Genomic DNA, 15258 nt, shown 5'->3' on the forward strand with positions numbered 1-15258 from the left:
GGGGGATATTGGAATTAGGGGTAGTCACAGCCCAATGAAAGGACATCCATTACTATAAAAATCCATTTAATGTAGAGTTAGAATACAAAATTAAAAAAACACACACAAAATTCTTTTATTAATTGCAAGACAAAAATAAACTTTTTTTTTTTAAATTTTGTAAATCTCAATATATTCTGGCAAAGAACTTAAATACCCCAAAAATTTAAATGATATTATGTAAGTGCAATATGATGAATTGGATAATGGTCATTATTTTGAATGCATAATTATTTATGAACAAATTTAACATAGCCAAATTATGATTTTGGGTTTAAGTATCCTTACCATTCTGTGCTGTCAATGCTGAAACCCACAGCCAATATTCTAATCACACCTCAACCAATTCTGGAAAAATGAAGAAGTAAAGTTTAACCCAAGCTGTTATTAATTCAATTCTTATTAATTTAGACCAAACACTTTGAGAATTTTATTTCAATAAGACATGTTTAAGTTTAGGCATGCACAAACCGTTTGGTATTAGACAAAATCAAGGTGGTCAACAAGCCATTGTGGCTTAAAGGTAAACTGAACAAAAGGTATAAAGGTATGGTAATATAGCCAGAGAATGATTGAATGAAATGGAGTTTAACATTCTATATTTCTGCACCAAGAGTGGCTGCTTCCGCCTGTTCTTTGTCAAATTCTTTCACATGCACAGCAACATGTACAGATGACCTCAAGTTTTTGTCCAGACAATTGTCCACCAGTAAATACTTGCCAGGCCCTCTATTCTACACTATTCACTGAGACACTGTGACTCCATGTAGCTAGAAGAGGTTCTTTCATTTTTACTCTGTAGATCTGGAAAGTCACTATTGAAAATATTTTTATATGTACATCATCAGCTAGATGTATGTGATGTCATATTATTGACAAGAAGTACAATATGATTTATGGTGAATTGCAAAACAAATTAATCAGTGAAAAAATTAATCTTGTATTCTGTTCATGAATAAATAATATATGTATTTTACGTATTATTTTCCACCAGGGGATAATAAGGGATACACCCACTCTTTTCTCTGTAATATTTTAATCTGTTTCAGACAGTGTTATGACACTAAATTTTCTGTGATTGATTTGCAATGATTGAATTGGTTGAATTCATCTACAGGATTTTGACAACCAGTAAAGATTTATTATAATTTACCTTTATCATTTCACTACAAAGCACCAAACATCCAAAAACAAATCTTTATTGAAATAATGAATTTGTATAATTTGTATATTCATTCTTTCCACAAAAGCCTTCAAGAGACTACCAGTATATCATATGATTGCAGTTGTAACAGTTTGTGTTTTAATTTTGTAAACTGTTGAATTTGACTAATATTTTCTCATGAATTTGACTTTTATTTTCTCATGAATTTGACTATTACATCTTATGAATTAGACTTATTTCACTTATGGATTTGACTTATATTTTCTTGTAAATTTGACTATTACATCTTATGAATTGGACTTATTTCACTTATGGATTTGACTTATATTTTCTTGTAAATTTGACTATTACATCTTATGAATTGGACTTATTTCACTTATGGATTTAAGTTATATTTTTTTATGGATTTGACTTGTATTTTCTTGTAGACTTTTCAAGTGTGTGTGGATCTAGTTATAATTACCAGCAAAGAAAATCCCTTAAAAACAAACAATCCAACACCATTGATTGAAAACCTTTAATTTCAAGGGCTGTAGGCGGGCACTAATAAAACACATTATAATTGTTCTTACAGATGAGAATAGATTGCTCAGAGAAAATGACGAGGTGGTCATTTGTAAAGATCGTACTTCTCCATTTGTGCTTCCGCAAATATCACTCTCTGGTTCTGTAAGATTGTAATTTCCTGAAATACTACAGGGTCTTAAAAAACTAAATAATTAAACACAATTTTGTGATAGTTTTTAGTTGAAAAGTTGATTGTAGTAATATCGGATGGTGAATAGGGAACATGGTATTGATTCTTGTAAAACGTGAGTTGATGAAACAACGAACATTAATCCACAGCTACTTCTATCTATACTTCTTAATTATTTCCACTCGTAACAGCCAGATTGAAATTTTTATTTGAATTACTATTAAATGAACACATGGATGCAAATTTCAGAAACTGCTTTTATTGGTGCAAAATGTTTTACGATATCCAAAAATTTATGACTTTTATTTTGAACTGTTGTATTGAATATCAGAATATGGTTGCATGTAGGAAAAAAAAATTATAATAAAAGAGCCATTTACTGGGTTTTTTTCTTTCTGTGTGCATGTGTTTTACAGGATTCATACAATCTTGGGAATTACTTGAATTTTAGGTCCCGTTCTGGAAAAGAAGTAACTTTAAACCACTGCCTAGAAAATTTCATCAGCATTGCTTTCATAAACCTTGAGAAATGCTTAAATGTCTTTCAAATTGAAGACGGTATTATTGTCATTGCATCAGTCATTGTTATTTCATCCATATCAAAACCAAAGATTATGTGAAACAATCAGAAAAATAGTTGGGTAAGTTTGCTATTGGACTATACAAATAAAGTTAGAAATTTCAAGTTGGCTTGCTAATTTATTGGCTTACTAATTTATTAGACCTTGAAAATTAATAATTTGGTGTCAGCATTTCTCAACAAACCATATATTATAATTGTCATAATTTCTGTTATTTCCATGTGAAGTTTTTAAACCACGATCTTGACCATTTTTTTTTTTTCATTTATGGGATTATGAGATGTGACATCTTTTTGCTTTAAAAGGAAACAAATACAACAAAAAAACCCTCCTTCTTTACAGAAAGATCAAATCATCAAAAAAAAATAAATAAATAAAAAAAAAATGATATCAAAATCTGTTGCTTAAACATACATCATAAGTTACAGGAAATAACTAATAAAAAGACGTGACATGATCTTGGAAAAGTCTTAAATATATATACATAGACTTTAAATTTTTGTCCTTGTTTATTTAAAAAAAAATTGATTAAAATGAGAACTGGAATCAAACTTGACAAATTTTCTGTTATAGATAAAGTTTTTATAAAAAAGTTTATGATGAAAAAATAAAATATAACACATATTATAACTCGGTGAAAACCCCAGATAAATTAAAAAGCAGTATTATCAGATGTTAAAAAAATTATTAAGCATGCACTGAGATCAGATATGTTCATTAAAAAGACGGAAGTGATTAAAACATGGGTTAAAATTGTATGTCTTTTCTGAAAATATGTATAGTTTTAATTAGTTTTTGTTTTATTGATCATATTTCATATTTCTACTGGATATTAAAGAATCACAGAATTCTCATTTAGTGAAATACATATATTTAAGAAAAGATAACTATAATTTTTGAAAAAAACATATCTGTTTTCTTTTCATTTGTCCAGAGGGAAATGGTTAAGCTTGCATGTCGGTTTTTTTTAAAACCGTAAGCCTTCATCAGTGGAGATTTAAAAAAAACCTGTACATGTTCGGATAATGACAGCTAATATATATGAGTTATGACACTGCATTGTCGTTTTTGTCTGAAATAATATCACAGGTTTGAATGCAGTAATCGGGTGTCATTAGGGCAATTTCGTATCAAATGTAATCTCATTTACTGACTTAATGACACAAGGTGCATTTGTTATATAAAAACATGTGATTAGTAAGATTAATGGGCAATGATTTTTTTTAAAAACTAGTTTATCAGAAAATGTAGTAGATCAACAACAGTGGTTGATTTTCTTATCTTTTGTTAAAAAGTGTTGCACTTGAAAAAAGGCAGTGACATGAATAAATAAAAGTTTTATTACATATAATGCCGAAGGGTTGATATTTAAGAAGACGACTATAATATTTAGAATTTTATCAAGTTATTGTGTAGGTCTATCTTTATCAGAAAACACTTATCTCATTTCTTATAGTTATATATTTGAAATATGATTCAATATTTTTTTCCTTATGAATTTTACAATATAACTATTATTCTATATGAATAGAAAGTTTATGCAGATAGTCTGTCTTCATTAGCCTAGTCGGAGCAGGACACTAGGATGTTAAACCCAATTTCATTTCATTTTAAAAGATAAAAAAATGTTGGTAGTGATCAGACTGGTGTGAATGATGTTATTTCTCCAACTGCATTAAGGTTCGGTGGTGGAGAAAAGTCGAGCATTAAACATCATTACATATCTATGTGCATTGTTATTGGTAGATCATTGACGCAGAGTTTTAACTGATTTACAAAAGAAAATTAAAAATTCATGACAATATTATTTCTGATTTTTTCTAATTGTTTAATTACAGATCGAAATGAAGATTATAACACAATACATTATTTGGATGGTAAAAACTTGGTATAATGATTGTTTCTGGCCATGTATTTTGACTTTTCAATGAGAATTTTATGGAAATGTTTCGATAGCTTTAAACTACATAATTTAATTGTTGAGGTTAACATGTGAGAAGAAAGAAAAACATTTTTTGTGAACGCCAATTCAATAACTTTATCTATGTTATTTATAGAGAACATTTCAGTTAAATTGAGAAAACCAAAAACTACATATTAATATTCAGTTGTGCATTAAGGCGGGGAATATTACAATTGTGTCTTTCAAGCAAGAGGAGCACAGTCTTTCTATTCATCTAATGTTACTGATTTACTTTTTGATAAATTTCAAATAACCAATGTAGCAACTTTTTTTTTTTGTCCGTTATCAGATATTTGTTGGTTTTTCTATGCCGTTTGGGGTATGTGTTGTTCCATCTCACCTTTTAAAGACACCCAACCACGCTGATGTGTTTCTAGAGAAAATTGCTAAAACGTGCTTAAAGACCCGTTTTTATATTAAATAATGTAACCACTATTATAGAGATAGTATATAGAATTAAGACGTGTAAATTTGGTGTACATTTAATAGCGTGGGAGGCAGTGCGATGAAGGCAAATCGTGTAAGATGAATTTAATTTGGTGACTTTAAATAAAAATTACTTCATTCATTGATGCATGGTAGTTAAGATCATAAAGATATTAAATTTAATAATCATTTTTTACACAAGAGGCAATTTTGTATTCTATCACATGAAAAGTTGACACATGGGGTTCTTTTAGTGTGAAACTTATTAAATATGAAACATATTCCCTATGTAATGGTCAGCAGTGCATATTGGCTGTAATCATTCTTTTTTAAAAGAGAAACAAAAAAAAAAACAAAAAAAAATATTTTCACAGCTTCATGTGTAAGCGTGAATATGTAGATGTCAATAAGGAGAATAAATACACAGTATTTCACATATTAATTAAGATATCTAATTTAGATTTTACAAAACAACATTATTTGTCAAAAATATAATAATGAGCGTTAATTCACTTAGTAGATTCTTTTTTGATAATTACATACAATTAATCTAGTTATTGATGAAATGTACTGCATCATATTTTTTTTTGTTTTTTATTAAAGATATTTAGCGTAAAACACTTTCTTTTCACTCTTCAATATTCATTGGTATAATAAGTAGAATTGAATCAGTGGTATAGGTTTGAAGTAACCTCCTCCATTTTAAAGAATTGAATACATCTGGACAGAAGTTGTTGATTCTGGACAGTTCTCCACGAATACAAATGACGATCTGTATCTCTAACATATTTGACCAAAACTCTTATAAACTATTGCATTTTATCGAATGGTTTGGTGACATCCCAGTTACTTTCTATAAGAAAAGAGTGACCTGGGCCATGTTAAATAACAGAATACAAAATTTGCTTATGTTTCTCTGAAATATACAATTTTTAATTTGGTTGGTTTGATTGTGTGATTTTATTTTCGGATCCAGATATGTGCCACAGATCACCACTGACTCAATGATTTTTCAAAATCTTCTGGGGTCCTCCATAACCCACAAACCACATCTATGAGAAACTGGTAGACGATCTCCTTTATGGTTTGCCATTGGAATCATGTTAATAGGTTCACATGGATATACTTCCAGCAAGCCAGTTTCAACATGTCGTTTCTAATTCTTCTACACTATCCACAAACCAGTTGTGACAATACAATGCATATTATGTAGTTAGTTTTAGTTTCTGAACTTCTTCTATCAATTAAGGTGTTCAAACATATTATAACTCAAGACGCTTTTAACTTTGTGAATTCTTTACTTTTGTAACAACAGAAAATGTCTTGGATGCCATATCGTATAGTAGATACGAGTATTGTGACATAATACTTGCATGATAAACCATGGCAAGGTTGTAAGGTCATTTCGACAAAGTGAACCAACTGTTTTAGTCATTACCTACGCAATGAATCAGAAGTTAGACATATAGAATAATTCTGGGAATGTCAATTTCAGGCAAACGTAAAACATGCGCATTAGACGATCACTAGTGCTTCAGTTTGAAAATTCTTTACTTATAAATAAACAACATTCTACACAAATTTTAAAAGGTGTCTATCGTTTTATTTTGGAAAAATTCTGATTGAGGTCTCAATCTTTTGCAAATTGTAGTAATTCTAAAACATTTAATATCACTTCTTAATGGAGGAGTAAATAGTAAAACATAATATGTACATTTATACATTTCTGGCGTGGTTCCCTCTTTTCAGTGATGCAGAATGGAGGGCAAGAACAGCTGTCTAGTCGTTCGGATGGGACGAAAAACCGAGATCCCGTGTACACATTGGCGTGCATGTAAAAGATCCCTTGACAGTTGGAATTCAATATAAGAGTAGGCTGTAGTGTTGCTGCCCGGGCACTCATAGCACACAGTATGGCGTATGCCCGTCTTTGTTAGCCCAGTTCGGAGCAGAACAGTAGGAAAGTTAAACCCCATTTTATTTACATTTATACACATTATGCACAGTTCCTTATGCTCAAGGATTTCCTATAGCTAACAGTTTTTCATTGAACTTTCGAATACAAATTAGTTACAGAATCAACAATTATTTAATTTACACAAATATGGATTTTGCAACATGATTTATTGTTTGCACAGTAAAATTTGGGGTAGGGGTGGGTATCCGAGGGGTGTAAACACATGTACTTTAGATCAATAGTTTGTGAACGAGTCAACCTTTAATTTATTGATGGCTTTCACTTTCCAGACCTCCACAAAAAAAAAGTTTTACTAAATTGTTAATACTAAAACTGATACCCAAATTTGTATTATTGTAGAGAAGGGTGGTGGAAGGAGATGACAGATGCATAAATCAATTCTGTTGAAAACATTTTTTTTAAAAAAGTGAAATCTTATAATTAATTGGTGGTTAGGAAATATGTTTTTTCTCCATTTACTTTTTCTTTCACCTCACAAATAAATAAAAAAGTTCACTTCTTAAATACACATGTGCAATGTTGTCCTGAAATATCCAAATTTTTTGCTCAAAGTCACCATGTCAATTGTTGTCAAGTTCTTTTTTATTTTAAATATATTGATGTTGGCTTCAATTACAAATTTTTGTAAAAGTTTGTATGAAAAGAAATAAATGTTGTGCATCACAACATCATTGATTCTTGGCCATCCTTTTAAAATGAGAAATATTCGTCATTTTCTCAATTGTTAAGAAAAACTTCATGTAATCATATTCCTTGTACTAGTGGGAAAAAATCGTGCATAGGACGGAATCTTAAGAGTAAATAGTTTTAGAAATGATCTAAACATTGCGATGGCAGAAGTAGTTTTTATGATATTTTAAGAGAAATTAGAAGCTTTCCGTGGATTATAATACATGATGACCCTCGTATCTCTCACCGTTATTATATAAGGTCAGCGATTTGATTGTCGTTGACATGATTTTTAGAAATCAACGGGATATGAGGATTCTTCACCACCATTCCACATGTTTTCGTATTAAAAGGATTACATCACAAGGTTTCATTTTCACTTGAGCCGGGATTAGGGAGCTACAAATGGAGGTCTAATCTCTTTCGTGCTGTATGCACCCAAGATTAAATTTGACCAAATTGCAAGATACAAATCTTAAGATTATGTTTACCCTTTGCGCAACGAGATGAAATAGTGGCAGCCATTTATGATAGAATGTTGCCATAGTAATTAGTTTACTTTCTAGTGATGAAGATATTACATTTTGTCTATTTTTGGTTAACATGACCTGTATATTGGTTTCTGTTATTATACGACAAAGTTTCTCGCAAAAAAATGATTCCAATGTAAGCTTTCTCTGCTATTCGCAAAAGAAGTCAGTTTGTAACATTAATTTAGCTTTTCCATTATTCTGCATGTTGCAGCACTGTTTTTCTGTACAATGTATAAGTTTTCTTGATCATCTTAATGAAAATGTCAGTTTTGTAAGAAAAAGCATAAAAAGTGATAGTTAACTATTTTTAATAGCTCAAAAGTAAAAATCTGAAAATGATCTTTATAAAATTTACAGATATTTTTGCTATAATATTTGATAAGTAAATGATATGTTCCAGAACTGGTATTGTATGTTAAATAAGGCTCTGTTCTTTACTGGGATTTGTATCTAAATTAACTGGGTGTATGGAAATACAAATACTTTAAATAATTTGGCTTCCGGTATTCTGGTTTAGTATCTTACCCCACGTTACATGGTGCACAACTTTTCACATGACATATTTCAGCGCCACCAAATACAACCATTTTGCCTGCTTACACGAATTCTTGTCCTGTGTGAACACAAAAGTTGGTCCAGACCAGTTTAGTTCAGTTAATTTGTTTCAAGTTATATCCGTGTGAACACAGCTTAAAATCAGCTTGGTTTAAATGTCAAATGAAGAACAATATGTTAGTAATTAAGGTAATTGAATTTCTATTGTGCAGTGCAGGGAGAGAACTCTATAGAGTCCTTTACTTAAAGGGGTGGGGAATCGGTGGTCAAATGGTTTAATGCATATGCTTTAGATCATAAGTTGTTTTATTGAGTCAAGTGGTCTGCTTTCCATCCCAAACTTGTATTTGACAAGTAGTAAGGTTGTCTGCCTAGCCTTGTGGGTTTTCTCTGGGTTCCCTGATTTCCTTCCACGGCTAAAAACTCATAGGCATAAGCAATTTATTGAAATGAAATGAAACCATATGTTTCTCTGTCTCTTCTTTTCCCTTTCTACACAGCAAATGTGATCTTGTTTCTTTGTGCCTTCTGAACAACTTGATATCTTTGATCAGCCAAATTGGACCAATTCTTAATGAATTTTACTCTCTAGAAAACTACATATACCCTGGTTACGGGTGTCCTAACTAACAGAAACTCCCACTTTAGCTGCCTTACAACATTAATGAACTAACATTAACACAGATACATACCAGGGTTTTAAGTTAAAAGATGGGAATATGGAGGGAAAAGAGACACAATTGGTTTACTGACATGATATATTTCACTAATCTTGGATGGTGATTAAAACACATTGGGATGTCTACAAGCAGGCTCCAAGAGTTCCTTATATTGTCAGCCCCCCCCCCACCTCCCCCATAGACTCATGAACACACTTTTTATATGCCCACATCTTAAAGTTCCTGTATTAGCAAGATTGTGTTATTTCTGGAAAAAAGATACAATACTGTTTTTAATGTAGAATTATTTTATTTCAAAAATCATTGTGTAAATCACATGAAACTGACTCTCCTAGGAAAACAATATGTGGGTTTTATTTATTGTACTCCCACTCTTTAATACCCTATACATTATAAGGAAATGATCATATTTTAAATTGTTGGTTGTGGAACAAGGAAGTCTGTCAGATTTAATGATTTTTAAAAAATATCCCCAAATTATATTGCTAGGGGCCAACTTAAATATTCTTGTGTACTCTCTAGAGGTCAGTTATGATCTGATCATTCACATACTTTTTTTTATGTTACCGGTACACAAAAACACTTAAACAGTTTAAGAAAGTAAATCCTTCTGAAATTTATATGTTTTATTTACAGGATCAAAGCCTGTCAAATTACCATAATTACCATAATTTCTGAAAATTGATGGCCTTAGGTATTATAGAATATGGATTGGTTGTGAAATGATTTTGCTCTTTGTATTTAATAGTAATTAAAATGTGACCATCTTTAGGGACGGGAAGTGAGATATTGTCTTTATAAATCAACAATGTGCATACAATTAGTTATCTTTTGTTGTTTTTGCCTTGCCTTAGATATTTAAGGTTACACATATGTATTTCTTAAATTTATCCTGAAGTGATCTGTAAAAAGCTTAAAAGACAATATTATGTTAAGTCTCATACATTGGTAAAAATTCGTATCTTTATTGCCCAGATTTAAGCTCATATTGCTTCAGTTTTCTATTTTTAAATGGGCTTAAACATTTTATACACTTAGTAAAAATACAAAATTGCAAAAAAGGTGAATTGTTTCATGAATTTCTCTTAGGACTGTGTAACTGTATGTAAGAAATATAAGTATGACTTGTTTCTTGCTTTAAGTATACACAAGAGTAATGGAAACTAGATCTGATTTTGAGTGGGCCTACAGATTTTCTGAACAATTCTAATAGTTTAATATTTAAAGCAGCCTATCAATTTATAAAGAATACTAAAAGGTTTTAATTTTCTTGCATCACTAGCTAATCTTAAGTTTTGATATTTTGTTCACTTTTTACTGATTCCTCAAGGAAAAGGCCCTTTGCCTGTTGTTCAATCCATTTCAAATAAATAAAATATTGTTTAAGCTAATGGAAACTAGCCAGGACAAACAATGCCTAACACCAAAAAATAAATGGTAAATTGGTATTTGTACTCTCTCTCTCTCTCTCAGATTGGGATAATATTGAACCAAAGCAGTTAAGTGACTTAACTTGAATTTCAACTTTCTACATCTGTGTGATGTTAACTAGAGATAAGTAACAAAAAACCAAAGAAATTTACTATTTCAAATTAAGTCATTTGACGTATGTTTTGTCAAAAAAAATAAAGGATTTTCGAGTCATGGCCTTTCAAACTGTGCTAATTATGAGCTCCTTCAAACTAAATTGCAATTATCACATAGTACTTTTATAATATTAATGTAAAATTGTTTTGAAAAAAAACCCCAAGAAACGACATAAGTAAAATGAGTAGGTGTTATTGGTAATCCATAACCAGTCTTTTTTGTGATAATAAATTACGGAAACAAGAGATTTATTGTGAAATTATTATTGTTATATGATTATTAGTCTCAACGATTTCTGGTGAAAATCTATTCAGACTAGTTTACAAACCTGGCACATTTGTTATATGCTGAATAAGGCAAGATAATTTGACTGTTACTGTAATTAGACCTTAAAAAAAAAGACCTTATTGGGTAATGACCATTTGCCAGTAAGTATTCCATTTTAGTTAATTATATATCTTATGAATGTGGACTAAAAGTGACACTTCAATTTTTTTAAAGAGGGATCCCTGCTGAATCTTCCTTTGTATGGAGAGAAAGTCATTTTTGGTCCATTCAGAAGTACAAGCTACTAATACTATTATTTTCATTGATGTTTTCTTTCCACTTTCCTTTTCATTTGTTACAAACAAAACCAGAAAACAATATTTCAATTGCTTTTTGTATGAATATAAAATTGGAGAAATCCAACTGTCTTTGTATAAAACGATTGAGAAAATTGCGTTGTTGTACTCATGTCCAGCGATTTATTTGGTTCTGTAGTTTGACGAAGGATTTGTTTAAATTTGTTGCAATTTTAAGACTTTGATAAAGGGAGAAAAAAAAAATGAAGAATTGGTTTGTATTTTGCCGAGAAATGTATTAAACCTATGAGGTATGAAAAATGTTCAACTTAGAGCATCAAATTGACTGATTGTTGGAAAGCTCGGATTCGAACTGTGGTAATTGCGTCCAATACATTGCTGATGCATGAGATTGACTTCTGAGGAGAACAAAGCATTGAAAAAACAGAAAATTGAAGGCAAAAAACTTCACACTAGTGTAAAAGTTTCTCAGCTGGTGCAAATTATGGAAATATTGTTCTGATCATAAAGTTTGTTCAATTTATGAAATTTGTGAAATTAAAGGAGTAGATAAGAGTCTGTTGTCTTGGGTTAAGTATTATTGCTCCGTTATAAGATAATTAGAACCTGCATCGACATGGTTTTTATCATGCTTTTTAAAAGGTCACTTCTGTCCGCTCGATAATTACACCAGTGCATTATAACATGCAAATTTACAGTTTAAATACAGAAACCATTGTGGAGCAGTTATGAAATATTAAAGTGAAATATGTGTGAAAATTGACGATGGGAAAAAAAAAAGACAATTATTAACCAATTCAATTACATCGACACTCAATTAACTACATGCTTTAATTTTCCAACTTTTCCAACATTGTGCTGCTAAAATTGAATTCTTGCATTCATCGTTTTGACATTGTGTGCAATTCTTGTATATCACCATTCAAGAGAATAATTGCCCAAGGGAACAATTTGTAAAGTTCGTTATTAAAGTTTATCTTGGCTTTAGAGTAAGAATGTCCTTGATTTCTAAATAGAATATCTATGAAAAGTGATCTATAATAAAGACTTCTATTTGAAATCAATTGCAATCTGCTTATTAAAATGTATAATTAGAGGTTTTTACGTGGAAGCTGTATTATTTTTATTTATTCTTCAAATTGCTTTCCTTTCTAAGTTATTTATTTCCCCTTTGCATTTTTTCAGTTAAAAATATTTCTTGTACGAGGTAGTACTAGTAGGGAAAAAGAAAATATAGTTGCCGAATAGGATCTTATTCATTTTCATCAATCCGGAAACAAATTATATTTTAAAAAAGAGAATTGACGAATGTAAAAGCATAAAAACTTGTGATATTCAGAGTATTAAATGCGTAAATGACCCAAAGCTTTAGTTTATCAGCATATACTGCACGGTATTTTGTAAATTGCCCCATAGCAACCTATAATCCAGTTGTAATCAGTCATGTCAGTTTGTCTCACGAGTTTGAAACAAGGTCGTTGAAGGTTATACTTTCTTCTGTCCAGTCTTTTAAAGTTCTAATCTTCCTTCATCATGTACAAACATTTACATGGATATAGTCATCATAACCACCCTGCCGTAGTTCGTGTGCCTGCGGGGAAAAGATCAATTATTTGTGAAAAAAAAACAAGATCCGCAAAAGCCATCGTGAACTATTTACAGTTAGTAGCCTTCAAGTGATTGAACTTTTTACTCCTTCCTCAAAAAAACCGAAATGATTAAAGATTTGTCTTTGAGTTAATTAATCCCAAAAGCATCTTCAGGAAAGGTTGCAACATTCCTTTTGCTACAGCTGAATTTTTAATTTTCTGAATTCATGTTGAGAAAGAAATTAAACCATTTTTGTGAAGAGAATTTACATTAGGCCGTCAAAATGGTGTGCAAATAAAATACGGCTTGGTTCCATGCATATTTCTGCATACGGTCTGAAAGTCAAACTTACTCTCTAAAATCCCTCTAGGGAACAGGCATGAGTAATGTTTTAATATTTATCGCCATGACATCATGAAGACAGAGAAAGGATTAAACAATACTTACAACCTTCATCCAAATAGCTGAGCTTAGAGACAAAAAAAAAAAATTTCCATTACAGTTTAGAGAGCAGTGACGAATACTTTAAAATATTTGAAGGGGTTATATATTTGCAGTAAATAAGGAGATAAGTATTCCATCCTACTTGACCAGGTTCTTAATTAACTTTTCCAATTTTATTATTGAAAATATGCCCCAAATTGATGCTCTTGAAATGCATGCTTGTTTCAAACCTCAAAAATGTGCACTTTGTGACACTCAATGTAGTAAGTCATTTATGACTATCCTTCTCGGTCCATAATTAGAATTGGAACATTCTAGTATAAGTACATTTGACTAACCTTGTAACAGATCATCATCAACATGAACATTTTCAGATATCTTGGTGCATGGTTTGTGTGTCACTTTATTACTGTGTCACCATATGATGTAACAAAAGGTAATAATCATAAAGATGTGATGCCACATGGGGCCAGCAATCTTGACAGTTAAAAATTTGATTCTATTATGCCGTCACCAACCTCCCTGTAGTGGTTCTAAATATTGATCCTTATCAGCAGAAAAACCTTCTAATTCCTGCATTAAAACTAATCTTAAGAAACAGTTAAATTCCTTAAGTAGATTTCTTTTTTACAACTTTAACTTAAGAGCAATACAATGCCTTAAATTACTGAAACAATTCCATAGTGTACATGATGCTCTCTTCTTCAAGTAATGACAAGTTTAAAGTAAAAAAAAAACGTCTTGTGACATGTTAATTAAAGGGGAATTTTCATTTCTTTGGTCAGTAAAAATTAAAATATACTGGCTAATTAATTAATAGAAACTTGTATCGCACCTCAGGTGCAACAATATTAATTTATTTTATCACACTCAATCACGATAATGGCTTTCATATCAGGATAAATATTAGTACTGTGATATACATTTTATCATAATTCTCTTTCATTGTGATAATTTAATTTTATCATGTGATATAATCATGATAATTGAAGTGAAATATTGGTAATATATTTATATGCCCATATACAGTGTACCTAAAATTATATATTGTTATCACCTACCCTGTCCTTTTGTCTGTTTGTGTGTTGATCCAGTCTAGATACAAAAGTATGATTGGGTTTTTCAAAAATTATAATATATTGTTAACTTTTGTAAAAGAAAAGGAAGAAGTTTTTTGATGAATGCCCCTTGATTATGAAACCTTGTTAACATTCCAGAGGTCACAATTATCATTAGATAATTATGAAATTTCATTAACTTGGTAAAAATAAGACCTATTCAATTTGGTATTTGGATGCCAACTTCGCTGGACACGTTGATATATGATTGAATTACTGAGAGTCTCAATAAAGAAAACAATAGATACAACACCTTATACCTAACCCAGTTGACCCTCTAAACTTAAGTAACTGGATTTTTGGCAGTGACATTAAAGTGCCCACAATATGAGTACTTGGTCAAGAAAGGGGTGTAGTAGTGTCCACAGTATGAGTGGTCTGTTGTCTGGCAACAAACTTAACATGTTTACATCCAGGCGTAAGACTTATTGGGGCCAAGGATCAGGTACAACTTGTGAAATGTTCAGAGGCTCAGCAGTCAATGGTCATTCATTTCCATACAGTTCTATGATTTGAGCTGAATCTTTCTTTCAAAGCTGTTTTTAACTTCTTGGCATTATATTTGCTCCATACTGTTAAAATATGGGACAGCTCCTTTATTAATACATGTATTTAAATCAAAAAAATTTATATTGATTAAAATGTTCAA

The 15258-nt window shown here is 30.8% G+C and overlaps 1 protein-coding gene and 1 long non-coding RNA gene across 5 annotated transcripts in view; one reads left to right on the plus strand and one right to left on the minus strand.

Annotated features, from left to right (window-relative positions):
- LOC126828583 (zinc finger protein rotund) overlaps positions 1 to 15258 on the plus strand; it is a 191782-nt gene that overhangs the window by 20752 nt on the left and 155772 nt on the right. The gene's annotated exons all lie outside the window — the stretch shown is intronic.
- LOC126828587 (uncharacterized) overlaps positions 1 to 15258 on the minus strand; it is a 110940-nt gene that overhangs the window by 488 nt on the left and 95194 nt on the right. The window contains exon 2 of the long non-coding RNA XR_007683158.2: positions 328 to 387. This is a non-coding gene — a long non-coding RNA (uncharacterized LOC126828587). The remainder of the gene's footprint in view (positions 1 to 327; positions 388 to 15258) is intronic.

Source organism: Patella vulgata, chromosome 7 (assembly GCF_932274485.2).
Source record: "Patella vulgata chromosome 7, xgPatVulg1.2, whole genome shotgun sequence".
NCBI lineage: Eukaryota > Metazoa > Mollusca > Gastropoda > Patellidae > Patella > Patella vulgata.